Here is a 17,878-nt window from a genome sequence, read left to right on the forward strand (position 1 = left end):
TAATGCTACAGGGGACAACACTGGAGGCAGAGTGCAGAAATAGTGCCCGAACAGACCCCACCACACTGAGGCGAGACAATAAGAGTGTGCAACAGAACAGCAAGGGGAACAGAGCAATGAAGTTCCAGGGAATATAGAAAATAGACTCTGGGGTCAGGGGCATAGCACCGCTTCAGACTCAACCAGAAAACACTCTTAAATGCCGACAAATAGACCTTTTTATATTTATGGGATTCTCTCTCTCTTTTTTTGTCTTTGGTTTGTTGTTTTGTTTTCTCTTGTTGCTATGTTTTGTTCTGTCTTGTTTTTGGTACATATTATTATCTCTGCAAGTCTATCTAGATAAGAGAGGTAGGATAAACAATCTGGAGGAGAAAGCAACTAGACTGAAGGTTCCAGGGAGGGGTGGGGAAGCATGGGAGAGGAGGAGAAGGGGGGAAATGAAGTGGGTGTTAACAAACCCAGGGAGAAGAAACAACAAGTGATCCAAAATCAATGGCAAGGAGGGTGTAAGAGGCCTGGTAGGGTGTGATCAAGGGCAATGTAACTGAGAGGAATTACTGAAATCCAAATGAAGGCTGAATGTGATAGTGGGACAAGAGGAAAGTAAAAAGAAATAGAGGAAAAATTGAGGAGGCAAAGGGCATTTAGAGACAGGCATGTACATATGTAAATATATATATGATGGGGAAATGGATCTATGTACATATGTTTATAGGTTTAGTATTAAGGTAGCAGATGGACATTGGGCCTCTATTCAAGTACTCCTTCAATGCAATAACACTTTGTTTTATTGACCTGGCATTCCATGATGTTCACCTTCCCCACACGATCACTGAGGACAAAGCAGGTGCATTAGCAAATGTGGTGAAGAAAGCTGATGGTGCCGGCAATCAAAAGCATCTGGGGTCTTAAAGGCTTGAAGATAAACAAACGGCCATCTAGCTGAGAAGCAACAAAGCCCACATGGAAGAAGCACATCAGCCTGTGTGATCATGAGGTGTCGATAGGATAAGATATCAGGCATCAAAGAACAAAAAAATCATATCATTGTGAAGGAGATGGAGTGTGGAGTGGAGACCCAAGGCCCATCGATAGGCAACTGGACATCTCCTTACAGAAGGAATGCAGGGAGGAGAAAAGCCAGTCAGGGTGCAGTATAGCACCAATGAAACATACAACTTTCCTCTAGTTCTTTAATGCTTCCCCCACCCCACTATCATGATCCCAATTCCACCTTACAAATCTGGCTAGATGAGGGGATGTACACTGGTACAGATAAAAGCTGGAAACACAGGAAACCCAGGACAGATTAACTCTTCAGGACCAATAATGAGAGTAGTGATACCAAGAGGGTAAGGGGAAGATAGGAGAGAAAAGGGGAAGCGATCACAAGGATCTACATATAACCCTCTCCCAGGGGAATGGACAACAGAAAAACAAGTAAAGGGAGACATCGGTCAATGTAAGACATGAAAAAATAATAATAATTTATAAATTATCAAGGATTCTTCAAGGAGGGAGGGTGTGGGGAGGAGAGAGAAAATGAGGAGCTGATACCAAGGGCTCAATAGAAAGAACATGTTTTGAGAGTGATGATGGCAACAAATGTACATGTGTTCTTGACACAATGGATGGATGGATGGACTGTGATACGAGCTGTACGAGCTCTCAACAAAATGGTTAAATTAAGAAAAACAGAACAGGCTGTAAGCACGCCTAATAGAAACGATATGATTGCTTTCAAGTAACTATAGCTACTTTGCATCAGTTGTTGTCAACTGGGAGTCTCAAAAGCACCTTGTCACAGCTGGCTAATTGCCACTCCTTTAATCAAAATGTTTATATTTGTTTCAACCTACATAAGACACGGGAGATAGCAAATCTGAGGTTTTAGCAATGCCCTCAACACTCACTCCTAGCTATTTCTGTCCTAATTCCTCCCTACAGAATGTGGTTGGCTCAGTTACAGCAAGCCATTAGGCACGTCTACACCGAAGCCTGTAGAGGCAGGAAGAATATCTGACCTGTGCCTATAGACTGCAGAGAGAAACCAAATCACGGTGCAGGGAGCCAGCTGAACCTCGTCCATAGGTTTGAATTCCTTTGTTTTTCATTTTGACAAGGAATTTGTTATTAAAAATCTTGGTTTCCAGTGTAAAATACTGCATATTGTATCTTTCTCAACCACCTACCCAACTTTGATAAAAACTGGCTTTCCCCAGGAAATCATTGCCCCCTCAGCGCTTCAGCACAAAGGAGTCGTTTTGTCCATTGCACATTAAAAAGCCCAAGTTCCTACCTCTTTCAGCCTGTTTACGAGTTCAAGAAATCTGAGCTGAAGAGATTATTATATGACATCTGACCTGTAACCGCTCGGATTTGGCCTAAAACCCAGCATGGATAAACCCTGTGCTGCCTGCAATCTGTTGTGGAAAGAGATGTATGAAGCACAGTCATGGGGATGACAGATAAGGTAGCTATCACAAGTCACATACACGTGTTTGTTCAGGCACATTATGTAACCTTGTAAACACCCCTGTGAAAACCAACAAGGAAAACTCGCATAACAACTATTCAAACGTAAACATGCCTTCTGTGTTCCAAACTGCTGGGCAGTTCCAAACTTAAACAGCTCAGTACTGGACAGCTATAAACATGGTCATTCAATAACATGCTTCCATTTCCTCTTTCTCCCAAGTTTAAAATGATGCCACGCAACCATTTGGAAAAGCAACTGAGTTTTATCATTGCACAAATTGGCTGCCTCTATCAAGACACCAAATGCAGGAGTTCAAGGGCAGGGACTTGTAATGAAGCAAGTCTTAATCCTAGCCCTAGCCATGAATTTTTTCAAAGCGTTAGAATCAAACATTTTACTCATTTGGGGAAGCTCTTGATATCACTATATAGGGCAGAAATGGAAAACAGCACTACTTTCATGTTTATTACAGCTACATACAGTATGCATGATTGCCTTTATACAGATGTATGGGCACTCAATCCACACTGTTTTTAAGATAACTATAAAATGGTAATAGTGAATGGCATGCGAATGAGGGAGTCAATAGTGTTGCTGCTTGCTTGAAGGTTTTGGGTTCTTTGTCCATCAAGGACATCTATCAAAAGTACCATTTTGACTTTGGAAGAACTCCCGACTTGGGGCTGTCCAATGGAAGGGACCCAGAATTACCATCTACTGAGTACCTCCATGCTCCCCTCACAGTGACATGACAGGTTTTAATCCGTTGGGTAGGGAAGTGCACATGCAAGAGCTGATGCAGGAGGCTGCCCGCTGGCACCAAGCCCATGCTTAGGGTAAACAGAGCTCACTACAGATCAATCTGCGCAGGGCGACAGAGCTCACTACAGATCAATCTGCGCATGGGCTGCAGCTCAAGGTGACTCTGTACTCGTGCAGACACCTCCTCCCGACAGTGTTCAGAGTGCTGTGTCACTGGGAAAGTTGATCCCATCAGTGCACTCGCCTAATATCCCCAGGGCATGACTGACAAGGTTGTACTTTTCTGTTTATATGAGGTTTTGTTCTCCTGCCTTTAGTTCTATTTTATTGTTGTTTTCTAATTGTTTAATTGATGGTTTGTTTGCTGGTACATTTGTTGCCGGTGTTCTTGTAGCTGGTCCTGTGGGAGTTCAATTTTGTCATGAGACGGCCGCCACAGTAAACTTCAGGCATGCGTATTCCATGGATGAGCAGATGGATTGTGGCCTTCTACTTTACTCTAGCCCCAACCTAAGTACAGCTCATTCTGATAACATGACCCTGCTCAGTCCTTGCCTTCTTGAAACGATCACTAAAAATAAGTGCACTACAGCAAAGAGTGGTGAACAGAGCAGTTGGTGCCAAGCTATCAATTGCAATCGTGGCTGGCGTCTTAAAGGCTTGTATTCAAACAAGCAGCCACTAAGTGAGGAGTCCACATAGAAGAAGCACCCCATCTTGTGTGACCCAATGATGACCAGAGCAAAATTCAGATATGGTGAAGGGAAAAGTATAGGAGCTAAAATTGTGAACACCCAATTTGTGGAAGGCTATGGAGGGCAGTGGGAGCCCCCAACCCATCTGCAGAGCATCCAGTCAGAGGAAGCCACTGGCAGACCCCCTCTAGCCCCAGGCAAAGGTCTGGAACAGCCTTATCAAACATCGATCATTGTAATCCTGATTATGCTGGAACAAATTTGAGACTTGGCCAGTTGACCTCCCTCTAGACCCAATCCGAATTTGTTTTAGGGGCAAGGATCTCTTGCCTATTCCATAACGAAAATTCCTTCCCCAGCTTTTAAAATATTGATGGAGGTCTTTTCTTTCTTGCTCATGGTTGGTATTTTTATCTTTATATTACTATCGTTTTATCCTTACTACCTCATTTCATTTCAGTCCTTTATTGTTTCTGTTGGGTTTAACAGTTTGTGAAGCACAGACGGAGTGGATGCATAGAGATAATAAGTGATGAAAGGATTTGGAGGGGGTGCAGAGGCCGGTAAGGGCGAAAGGGGGTGGGGATTTCAGGGGTAAACAGTGAAGGCAGGAGGGGGTGGGAACTCTGGAACTGAAGATGATCACACAACTAATTTTCAAGGTGATTTAATCATGGTGGGGAAAAGGAAGAAAATGTTCTGAACTTGATTGTGAAAAAGATTGTATGATCCTTGATATGACTGAACAATTGAAACGTATGATGTGGATTATGTGCCCATCCAACCGAAAAGAAAAAAAGTACCCTTTTGAAATAGCAAACAAAACAAAAACCCACCACCCACAACAAAATATCAGTTCCTGTAAGGATGAGCAGAGAATTTTGGAGCATTTGAATTCTGGTCGCCAGAATAACACACAAATCTGTCTGGAGGAAGTACTGTCAATATGCTCCTGAGAAGTGAGGGCGACGAGACATTATAAGATCCCAACTTTGGTAGCAGTCTCATCAATGGCAATTCTAGGGTCAAGTCCATCAGTATTTGTACTTCAGACTGATTTCTTCATTCAGCATTGTTGGTGGTCTTCCCCCTCTGGGCTCATCTATGAGGTCTTCCTGATGTTCCTTAACACACTTGACCCAGCCAAAAATTGTTGGGGAACTTTCCTATAAACTTGCTACAAAGCTTTAATGACTTAGGACTCATTTAGGAACCACTTGAGTTTTGTAAAATGTGATCCTATCCCTGATATCAAAATCTTGGCATGCCGGGCCCGTTGCCTGATGGTCCATAGAGTATCCTTGCTTTTGAAGGCACCTAAATGAGACTGAGGGAACTTGTCTGTTGCCATCCGCTGATCCCAGAGACATGTTTAAAGATTTTTTTTTCAGTAGCAATATTTTTTACCTATCCTCATATGTTAAAAGAGTTGTTGGCATAAGACACTATGAACTTTACACTAAAAATAATCATCTCTCTATGATTTGCAAATCCTTTTTCTACCCTTCATCTTTGACATTGTAGCCCTATGAAATCTAAATCTCATTACCTGAGCTCCTGGCTCTTTTTGAAGATCTTATCTGCTATCAAAATATTAACTTAACCTTTTCAAGTTAGACTCTTGATCACAATCTAATATATATGTGGCCTAAAATAAAACTGAAGACTCTCTCTTGAGTTCTGGTTGAAAAATAGATACAGCTCAGCTAAGGTTTAGAAAGAAGATATATCATGCCATAAGTCTTTCTCTTTGCATAAATAATTAAATTCATGCTCACTATTCTATTCTATTTCAGACTATTGAGTTATAATTACATTTTAATTTATGAGTGAAACAATTTAAATCACTCTCACTGAGTGACATTATATCCTACCTCTAATGTTTACTGTTTGAGGTGTTGAATTAACTGGTATCTGATTAACAATCAGCAATACACAGATGACACAACCTCCCTTACTGAAGAAGAGGCGGACTTGCAGCACTTGATGAAAATCAGGAATTACAGCTTTCAGTATGGATTAAAATTCAATCTAGAGAAAATAAAAACCCTCACAACTGGACCAATAAATAGTATCACGATAAACAGAGAAGAGATTGAAGTCAAGAAATGTGTCTTGTTTGGATCCGCCATCAATGCTCATGGAAACAAGAGTCAGGAACTCAAAGCACACATCACATTGGGTAAATCTATTGAACAAGATCTCTTTAAAGTGTTGAAGATCAAAGACGTTATTTTGAGGACTAAGGTGTACCTGACCCAAACACGGTTTTGTTAATTGCCTCATATGCATGTGAAAGTTGGACATTGCCTCAGGAAAACTAGAGAAGAAAATCACTGTAGTTTGGTGAAGAATATTTAAGTACAGGGACAGTACAAAAGAGGAAGACCCTAGACAAGATAGACTGGCACAGGGCTGTGACAGTCGGCTCTAATTTAAGAACAACTGTTAGGGTGGTGCAGGACCGGGCCGTGTTTCATTCTGTTGTATATAAGGGCGCCATGAATCGGAGCTGACTGGGCAGCACCCAACCACCACGACCAAAGAGTGCTTTGATATGATCTCCTATCAGCGACAAGCTGTGACTGGCAAGAAAGAAGTATCCGTTGTGGAGAATGTTAGCGAACATTAGGAGATTGTGCAGAGATAGCCGTAACTAAAACTGACAATGTGATATCAATCCCACTTCAAGCTAGTGGAGGTTGAGTTCAACGATGGTACATTCAATTGTGCCTACATAATGTAATCTCACTACAAACCTTAAGAGTGAGCTTCCTGACTGGTGAAAGATACCAGTGCAGGGAGCTGAGGATGAGGAGAAAAAAGGTAACCTTCCTATCCGTGTGCCTAAGCTGAGAACTTCTGTCACATCTGTCACATTTCCTGAACAGAGGAGGGATCCAGTACGTTAAGTACAAGCACAAGCGACCAGCACAAAAGTGGTGACCTTGGAGAAGGAGTGAACTCTAAAAGTCATATTTTAATGTCAATCTTATATAGTCTATGCCATTTTGTCATTGTTTATCTATAATTAATGCATACTCTATAAAGCATAATGTAACAGTATGTGAGAAGTAATGATAGATTCCTCATACAATCAGGCTCTATTTATGGTGGGCCCCACTTCTTAAATATCAGGTGCCACCTATTACTTCTCTGAGGGCAGTCCTGGATAGAAACTCTTCAAATAGTCAATGGTTCTGAGATTAAACTTTTCAAAGACAAAATTTTGCTCAAGAGCAAAATTTATCCTAAAACTTCATCCTGAATGTCTTCCATCTGGATTATGTAAATATGAATATTAAACATTTCAAAATTAGCAATGGTTCTGTTCATGAATTTTGTTTTTACAGATATTTTAATGCTTTCTAAAAATACTAAGAATGAGCCCTGGTGGCACAGTGGGTAAGTACTGGACTGCTGTCCCGGTATACAGTTATATAATCTGGAACTTAAACAACAGTTGCTTTTCTGAATTTTGTAACCTTTTCATTCATCTTACACAAAACATTAAACCTAAGGTGAAAGAAAAACTGCAGATATACGTGATTTTTTTTTTCTTCAGGGAATACATTTGAGTTGTTTGTTTTCTTTTCTTCAGGGGTACAATTTCACACATTCATAATAATTTCTCTGTAAACTCATCCTATCAAGGACTTAAAAGCAGACCTAAAATATATGAGAATTTTCAGAAGCTGTTTAAATATCAGGAGATTAGAAAACATGCCATAAGGATACAAACTCTAGTTTGCCAAAAGGACAAACAAAGCTGTCTTGGAAGAAGTGTGGACAGAGTGCTCCTTAGAGGCAAGGATAGGGGGACTTTGACTCATGTGCTTTGGACAAACTGTCAGGAGAGACCATTTTCTGGAATAGGACATCATGCTTGGTCAAATGAAGAGGCAATAAAGAAGAAGAAGACCTTCGACAAGATGGATTGACACAACGGCTCCAGCAATGAGAAGGGCCCCACATGCAGTGTGTTGTTCTGTTGTACATAGGGTTGCAATGAGTTGGAAGAGACTCAATAGTACTTGCAACAACAACAAGGACACAGACACAGAGCATATGTATCTACTCATCACGAACATCTATGGGAAACTTTTGGGCATACCACTTTTCCTCTTTATGATTATACTGGATGTTGACATAGTGCTGGCACTGGTAGCTGCTTGGGTTTTCTAAAACAGTGTTGCTATTACACCTTCTTTCTTACAATTCTACATAAGAGTACTGTGATGGGCAGGTTTATTATGCCAACCTGGCCAATAGGAACATGTGTGATTAAAAAGGTTACAGTTTGATTGGAGATAAAAGAGATAAATGCCTCAGCCAAAGCCTCCCCCACTCCGCCCCCCTTGCACTCTGGTGATTGGACCAGTCTGCAGCTGCTTTAGCTAATTCTCTGTCTCAACTTGTGAGCTGCACTACCTGTGGGACAGCCAACCGTCGATCCTGTTGCTAGCGCTTGAAGTTCCTTCAAGACTTGCTTTGCCACATTGCTAGTGTGTATATTGCTTGAGCTTGAAGCTGGTGAATCCTGTCATCTTGCATTGCTTGAGTTTGATATCCCATCCTGGCCTGCTTCCCTAAACTCCTGAGCTGCTGACTGCTGTGACCCGCCCTGCTGTTTGCTGCCTGTGGGTGGATAGCCTGAGGGAAGACTCAGTTGTCTGCTTCCTTGACCTTGGACTCAGCTGCCCCCATGAGTTGAAGGACTTCCAGTATATTAATTGTCTCATGGGATTAAGTTGAAATGAGCCCTCTGTACTGCTGTGTGGACTAATTAGCAGTTGTACTCCTTCATGCTGTATGAATCTATTCATATATATACATATATATATAATCGTAAGTTTCCTGGTTTTGTTTCTCTAGAGAACCCTGCCTAACACAAATACTGAGCAGAAAGTTTTCATTCAACTGTCAATAACACAGGATGCATCGAAGGCAGACATCTTTGACTTAGCTCACTCACCCTTTATAGACACACACATACACACAATCAGAAAGATGTAGTACATTTACTGCAGCAAGTAAAGAATATTTTAAAAATATAAAGAAAAGGTAATAATGTCTTTATCAGACCCAGATCACCAAAACAGTAGATAATATTATCTTCTTAGTTTCTAGCTTTAAAACAGTAATTAATCTGAATTTAAAGAGCTATAGATATTTTTCTACAATAATTCTGTTTGTGGAAATAAGTGAGTCACCAAACGAGGTTCATTGTAGCCATTTCACAAATATTCCAGTAGCCAAGACTATCAGACTAAGTGTTCTACGTGTACCAAACTAGTTTTTACATCATTGTAGAAATTCTGAGGTTTATTCATAATTATGGAAACTACTTCAGTGAAGCACAATCATAACAAGGATAGGCAAATATCATATTGCAACATAACTGATAATATTAACACTGATAATGATATCAGAACAAACCAATTACTCCTTGTTAGGCTTGGTATTCTCAGGCATGTCTCTTAACTGTCTTGTGACGCCTGCTATAACACTCATGAAAACTGAGCTTTGTGAGCAGTGGTTTGAGTTGCATCCTGAAGGCAATAAGTAAGCAAGGAAGGCTGAGTCACTTCAGCAAGCCTCTAACCTTCCTTTCTTCACCTAAAAGAACAAAGAATGGTATCTGCCTCAAAGGTGATAAAGAGCACCAGATGAGGGGGCATGAGAAGTGTGCAAACTAATTGAAATAGACAGCAGTAGTGGCCCCTCTGTCCCTGGACACACGTGAAGTACCAGAAATTAGTACGCATGGAGGTTTATTTTGCAGCATTGTAGTAAAATTGTCATTTCCTCTTTGCTTTAACGAGCTGCATCCTATCATTGCACACACCGTGCACCAACAGTCCTTTCCCACACAGTATCTCATACAGGAAAGAATCAGAGAAGGAAACCCAAGGTTAAAAAAGCGCCTACAGTACCTTTCTTCTGCAGTTCAGTGTCATCATCTCCAGAGGCCAAACTTGACTTTCCTATTTAAAAGACAACACGTACATCTCTGTCCCTGATCCCACTTAGCTTCTCGTGGGTTAACTTTTTCTATTGCACTTAATTCCTTTGAACATATTGGGAAATGTCCAGAGTTTGAAACATAAGCTCTGTGGGGGCAAGGAGCTTCATCCGTTTTGTTAATCAAGGAAGGCCAAGTAGGTACTCAAGACCCAGACACTGAGTTCAATGAAAGGCGCCCTGGCCACAGAGCAAGGTGCTCATTGGGCTGCGACCTGCAATGTCAGCAGCTTGAAACCACCGGCCACTCGGAGGGAGGAAACTGAGGCTTTCTACTCCTGTAACGATATACCAGCTTAGAAGCCCACTGGGGCAGTCTTACTGTGTCCTATAGGGTCCCTATGAATCATAATTGGCAGTGAGTATTTTAAAAAATCCAATGAATAATTAGAAGGAAGAGAAGTCCAGTGGAAAGTTTGGCTACGTTTTAGACTGACAGCACGATTTATGGTGAGTTGAAGTAACAAAAATTGTTACAAACTGTATGTGAAATCTATTTTCGGGCACTCGAGAACTCCATTCAGAACTCTTTTAAAATGATTCCTCTGACTGGCCAGTGCAAGCCTCAGAGCCCGTTCCAAACATGCTCACACAAGTCCCGCACTGGGGTTGCTGCAGGTCGTTTGAATTTTGCTGTAGGCACTGTCCTTGCCATCTTTATTGGATCAGTTTCCGCCCTCTTATGCCTCTGGGTGTCTTTACAAGCAAGGAGGAAAAGGCCATTTTGACCATTATGGTAGATAGTAAATGTCCCCATAAAGAAACAAGATAAATGTTGCTTTTCCCTGAGTTGTGTTGTTCCCCATTGGGAAGTGTTCTGAAGTTCCGAAAGGAGAAATGTTGCTTTTATTTGAAGCCAGATCATAGTGAGAGGAAAAGGAGGAAAGCCGGTCCAGGACCGAGGGGCCTGTGGTCATTTCACAGCAAGAATTGCAAACCAGTGGTCACAGGCCACTCACAGAAGAGCATGGTTTTGCCTGTGTGTTTCAAACCGGCAGGGATGGCCAACACTGAACAAAGCAGGGAGGTTTCATAAAAACCTAGGAGTCCAACGTCCACAGTCAATCGGAGGACCGTGGTCCTGCAGCTGAACAGGAGCGGCCTGCTTTTGACCAGTGTTAAAAATAATCAAACTCGCACACCGGCCAGTGCGATCACGAGGTGCCCAAGGGACCAGGTATAAGGCATCATGCAAAAAAAAAAAAAAAGATATAAGTGTGTGTATGTATGTGTATATATGTGTATATGTATATATGTATGTATATATATGTATATATATATCATATTAAATGAAGGGGGAAGTGCAGAGTGGAGACCCAAGGCCCAAGTGTCGACCAATGGAGATCCCCTCATAGAGGGGTTTAGGAGAGGAGATGGGTTAATTAGGGTGTGAGGTAGTATCGATGAAGAACACAGCTTTCCCCCGGATCCTGGATGCTTCCTCCCCCCAACTACCATGATCCGAATTCTACCTTGCAGGGCTGGATAGGACAGAGGCTGTACACTGGTACATATGAGGGTACATACACTGGAGGTACAGGGAATCCAGGGGGGGTGATACCTTCAGGACCAAGGGTGTGAGGGACGATGCTGGGAGAGTGGAGGGTGAGTGGGTTGGAAAGGGGGAACTGATTACAGGGATCCACATGTGACCTCTTCCCTGGGAGAGGGACAGCAGAGAAGGGGGGAAGGGAGACTCCGGATAGGGCAAGATATGACAAAACAACGATGTATAAATTACCAAGGGTATATGAGGGAGGGGGGAATGGGGAGGGAGGAGGGAAAAAAAAAGAGGACCTGATGCAAGGGGCTTAAGTGGAGAGCAAATGCCTTGAGAATGATTGGGGCAGGGAATGTATAGATATGCTTTATACAATTGATGTATGTATATGTATGGATTGTGGTAAGAGTTGTATGAGTCCCTTATAAAATGTAAAAGAAGAAAAGAGAAAAAAATGATTAGGGCAAAGACTGTACAGATGTGCTTTATACAATTGATGTATGTATATATATGAACTGTGAAAAGAATTGTATGAGCCCCAATAAATTGTTAAAATTAAAAAAAAATAATCAAACTCAAAAATCGAAACATATGGTTTATTCTCAGTGCTTATCCTGTATGCATATTGGGGCATGACTTTGATGTAAAAACAACAAAAAACAAATGGGCCCAAGTTGGTTAGTTCCAAGGAGGCTGATAAAGAAGAGAAGGCCAGGCTGGCACCCCGGCTACTCTCAGGGGGACCCAGGGATTGCTGTCTTCTCCTTTCCCCGCAGCAGCTGATGGCCAGTCAGTCTCATGGTGGTCCCTGGGCTCATGGCCACCTGCAGACATGCAATCTTTTGCAATGTAAATTAGGTAAGCCTGGCCTGTCTTTCTACAAGGTGCTCTGGAGGATCCTGGTTACACACTGGGCTGCTAACCATAAAGTCAGCAATTCACAACCGCCAATCCTTCCACAGGAAAGACAGGGCTTTCTACTCACATAAAGAGTGAGAGTCTTGGAAACTCACATGGGACAATTCTGTAAGTCAGTATAGACTTGATGGTAGTGAGTGAGTTTGTGTGATGTCCAACAGAAAATAAAAGATTAGCAGCTTTGGGTGAAAAGAGACTGCTCATAGTACTAATCTTTGGCCAGGAATATTTTCATAATTAACATGTGGTAAGAGGCCCTTTGCTGGTTTTTCTTGGCAATACCAGTGCTTCTGTTTTGCTTTGCCTACATTCCCTCCCACGGAGCTCTGGAGCCATGAGCGATTGAGTAAAGAGTACCTTACAAGGCGGACCAGTTCTGGCAGGGATCACTAGGGCTCAGTAGTACTTGATCACTAATTCAGAGGGCAGTGATTTCAATACAGCAGTTGCTCTGTGGGTGAAAGTTGTGATCGTTTGATTCCATAAACATTGCAGCCTTAGAAAACCTATTGGGCAGTTCTATTCTGTTCAATAGGATCATTATGAGTGCGATTCAACTCCGTGGCAATAGGTTCTTCAGGGGGTTGGCTGTTGGTGTTTCATAGGCCAGTGATGACTATTACTGGCAATGGGCGGGCCATTCATTTTCAGTAAGCCCTTGAACTCTACATTCCAGGTCTGATCCTCCTACTAAGCAGCCCTGATGGCACAAGTAGGCATCCAGCTTCTAACCAAATGGTTGGTGATAGGAACCCACCCAGCAGCGCCATGGGAGGAAGACCTGGAGGCCTGCTCTTAAAACGATTACAGCCTAGCAAACCCCAGGGGCACTTCTACCATGTCACAGGGAGATGGCGATGAGCTGAAATTGATTTGATGACTCCTAACCTGGAGGCCTGGTGATGCAGTGGTTACAAATGGGGCTGCTGAATGAAAGACCAGCAGTGCAGTGGTTCTCAACCTTCCTGATGGCGCGACCCTCGAATACAGTTCCTCATGTAGTGGTGACCCCCAACCATCGCAAATATGTGTTTTCCAATGGTCTTAGGCGACCCCTGTGAAAAGGTCATTTGACCCGCAAAGGGGTCGCGACCCGCAGGTTGAGGACGGCTGCCCTAGTGGGAGAAAGATAAGGTTTTCTACTTCCATGAAGATCTACAGTCTTGGAAACTCACTAGGGCAGGTCGGCTTTGTCCTCTACTGTGTCTATGAGTAGGCAGCAACTCAATGGCTGTGAGGTTGGGTTTATGGGGACTGGGGCTTGTATTGTTTTGAACAATAATAACATACTCTTGGCTTCCTCTTATTTTTATGAGTTCCAATGATTTTAGTCTTTTTTACTAAACTTATCTTCTAGGTAAGCTTTGAACTAATTCACACACACACGGCAGAAAGACTGATGAGAGCGTTGAGGTGTCTCCAAACAAGAGCTTCGGTTCTCAGCTAAATAATGAAGTACTTAAAAGTCAACTACAGATACCAACGAAGCAGTTCCTGGGGAGGGGGATGGAAGTGTTTCAAGGCCAGGGGTCATAGTGGTAGTGGTCTGATATTATCCCACGGTTCTTATGAGGAACAGAAATGACTTTGCTGGTATCAAGGTCAAGTTTGCCAACTGCCAGATGATAATTCTGAATTAATGTAAGACGGCCAGAAGATTCTCTTATTCAAAAATATTGGTGCTGACATGCCCTTAACCCACCCCCTGGAAGATTTGACTTCCTTTTGGGGGGCCAAATGGGTCCTATGTCTTGTTAGCTGGCAGTTAGAGAAAAAGTAGAAGTGTCAGGCGTAGCACAGATACTGACCCCCCCATTCTGTGATCCCTTCCAGAAGTGTGTCATCAGGAATCTTAACACACAGTCTTCAAAGCTAAACTGTAGAAAGAGCATGTTGTGCACTGCGATGGCATAACATTTCAACACAATGAGCTGCTTCAGTGTGATGCAGCTTACAGCAAATTCATTTTCTAAACCTTTGGTTCCCTCTTTTGTGCAAATTACACCATAGCCTACACAGACATTGAGGTATAGTTTACTCAGGCTTGGTGGGCCCGGACTCTTACCGTTTTTTGCAAAGAGCCTTTGGATGTTGCCAGAGCACACACTAAACCTAGGGTTTGTGGTCCTGTTTTTGACAACTGGATTTAGTACGATCAGTATCAGTCAAATTAGTTTGATGAAGAAAGTGATGTACAGGATGTAAATATGAGTGAAATAAATTTTGGGGCCCCTTTTTATAGAGCAACTTTGTCCCACACAAAAAAAGGAACACTGATTTGGGCGTCTGTGGCCTTATGTGCTCAGCTTCAGGAGCTGAGCTCCAGTGGGAGTTGAGACCCAATTCTCAGCCTTGACTAAGTATCCATGTGAAAGGATCAACACCACAGGCCCCCTCAAGCAGAATGCCCAAGAAAGCTCTAGTCTTCGATCTCACGATGAGAGTCTCACAGAGTCAATGAGGCAGGTACTCAAATAATGAATAGATTAGTACACAGAGGAAAACGATGCTAGAAGTTCTGCAGAATTCCTAGGATGCAATTAGACAGGGGAGAAATCAGGAAATGCTTCATTTAAAAATGTCTGAAACAGCGAGGCTGCCAGGGAAGGGAAGAGAAACTGCATGGCTCTACACAGAGAGGAACACTGGACACAAAGTCCTCGGCAGGAAAGGGTGAGGCCATGTTTAAGAAGCAGGGCCTGGTTGTTTCACTCAGACCAAATCACGGACATCCCATCAATTCTGAGGGACAGGGATGCTATGGGTGAAGTAGAATGGCCCCCTTGGGGTACTGAGGCTGGAAAGTTTCACAGGAACAGAAAATCTAATCCTCTTCCTGCAGAGAGGCTGGTGGGTTTGAACTGCTGACCTGTTGGTTCCCAGTTGCGGTCTAATCCACTGCACCACCAGGGTTCTTTTCAGTATCACTAGAGTTGATGTAAATGGTGGATGAGACTTTAATAGTAGATTGACTCTAATAGATGGGAAATTCTGAATGCCGATCTGAGATTGTTTCCAATACAGTAAGCCACTATGTCAAATGTTTTTCAGGAGGAGTGATTGATAGGAGTGACTGTTATCAATGTTTTGAGTACTTACTGTGTGCCAGGAATAGCCCTCATACGGATTCCGAGAGATAGGCACTGTGATAATTTCCATTTTACAAATGAGCAGACATCAGATTTGAAAGATTAATGCACCCATGCCTATACAATTAATAAATGGCAGAGTAGAAGTCAAGCCCATTTATGACTCCAACATCCCAAAAGATAAATATGCTTCTCTTTGGTAAGTCAGGCTATGTTCTCTAAAGATCCATGTGGGAAAGATGGGTTAACTGAAGGGACATGCATTCCATGGGGAGAGTGGGGTGAGCACTGCAATATTTAGGTGGGAGACAACTGAAGCCACGGTGGAGATGGAAAGAAGAAAACTAATTTGAGTGACATTTTAGAGGAAGAAGTTTTTCAGACTACTTTGGAAGAAGGAAGATTTGACTGTTTAGGAGATGTGGTGTTGATGACACAGGTTTTAAAGGGGGTGCTCAGGAGAACAAGGCTTGAGAGCAGAGCTCTGACCACCAGGGACCGAGCTTGATGGGCTGAAGGATGTTCAGGGAAGTAGGATGCTTGGAGGGCTAATAGCCAAGTTAAAGATGAGAGCTATACACTATCATCTTCCTCCCAGCCCCGTGTGCTTCAATTCTTTCTGCCTGGCATGCCAACACCTAGATTTCCAAAGTTTGGCTCCTCCTCATTGCATCGAGCTTATTTCAGTGTTGTCCTTTGGACAAGCCTGTCTTAAACACTTCTGAATGCAAGGTTTCAGACAAATCTTGGTCCCATTACTTACAAACACGTCAGGCTGGACTTGGCATCTTCTGCCAGATGGAAGACCTACTGGTGCGTGGCTGAGAGTCCAGTGAGATTAGTCATGAGAAGTCATCTTCAGTCAGTATCCACAGCTTCCAAGGAGTTGGCCCATGACTCATGGCAACCCCTTACATACCACGGCAAAATCTTGCTGGGTCCTGTGCTATTTCTGCGACCAGCTGCCGCTCAGACCACGGCAATCCACAAGGTTGTCATGGGCATGTTTTGGAAGTTGTTTACCATGTCTGTGTTAGTATGGAAACTCGGCTGACATCTGTTCATCGTAACACTATGTACGGAATTCACTATCAGATGGGTGGTGGCTGTTTATGAAGTGCATTGGCTAGGAATCCGACATGGAAGACATGGTTGTACCATAGTCCAAAACCAAACAAACAAACTCACTGTCATTGAGTCAATGGTAACTCATAAAGACCCGAGAATAGACCCCCCCCCCCAGCAATCACTCTGTCAACGTTTAATGTAACAGGAAGGAAGCATTATGGTAAAGTAGTTACAAGTGACTCTAGTAATCTAATCCTAAAGCTGCCATTATCCACCATACCTTGGTTACATTGGGGACGTCCATTTCCTTTTTAATATGATTTAATGATCTGGATTACAGATTTCTATTTATTTTATAAGGCTCTGTGCAAAGGCAGAAAATTACCTGTCCAGCAGCAGGGGGCAGCCTTGTGATCAAAGTCCATAGGAATCTTTCATTCCAAGAGGTCTAGTTTCCCATTCGCTAGGTAATCTTATATTTTAATATTGCATCAAGTCATTCTATCCTGTGAGATAAAGTAAAGAACCTATGTGTTCAGAGAACTGAAATATAAACTTTCAGAGCATCTGGTGGGTTTGAACTGGCAGCCTAGCAGTTAGCAGTCCAAGGCTTACCTGACAGCACCACCAGGCTCTCTTCAGAAATGCAGCAGTGGACGATATGTTGAGAAACACCAGTTTCGCATAGGTAGCTAGTCAGAGGCTGGCAAGGGGAGAGGAGGTGATGATGGTGGGAATATGGCAGAAATTGTAATACAGAGGAGAGGTGGAGACATGTTTCCCCACATACCTACCTTTCCAGCTTACAGGAAGGCGAAGGGCAGAATAAAACATCCCTATCAATGTAAGAGACTGAAGCGAATGGAGACAATGAAATGGCCTGGTTAAGACCGATATTCACACTACTGCCATAATGACTGATGAGTCTTGAGTTTGGGGTCTAATATGCATTCCTGGAGAGAGGAGATCCAGAAGTGAGCCAGCCAATAGAGAAGCCAGTCTCTGGTGGGAGTTCTGCCGTGAGCTGACTCCAAGGTCCGGATTCACATTTTGCCAGGCCCTTTATACTAGCAAAGGGAGGGCCCTTTGGGCTTCATTCCCAAAGTATCCCCTTTAATAACTCACTCTTTCTATTCGTACCATTTCCTTGACTCTGGTCTGAATTTTGTTCCTCACCTTGTCTTGTCAGTTGGCCAGGGACCGAACTTTGGAACTTTAAGGTTTAGAACTTGAAGCCTCCTCTGGGTGCCATTTCCATATTTTTTGTTTCATTAAGTCGGTGTGATGTCTCCATCAAGCAGACTTTTGGCCGATCTCTCCTGGAGAACTTCCCTGCTAC

The 17,878-nt window shown here is 42.9% G+C and overlaps 1 protein-coding gene across 3 annotated transcripts in view; it reads right to left on the minus strand.

Moving 5' to 3' along the window:
* The window catches only part of OXR1 (oxidation resistance 1), a 459,178-nt gene that overhangs the window by 143,711 nt on the left and 297,589 nt on the right, over positions 1–17,878 (minus strand). The gene's annotated exons all lie outside the window — the stretch shown is intronic.

The sequence above is a fragment of the Tenrec ecaudatus genome, chromosome 5 (assembly GCF_050624435.1).
Source record: "Tenrec ecaudatus isolate mTenEca1 chromosome 5, mTenEca1.hap1, whole genome shotgun sequence".
Lineage (NCBI taxonomy): Eukaryota > Metazoa > Chordata > Mammalia > Afrosoricida > Tenrecidae > Tenrec > Tenrec ecaudatus.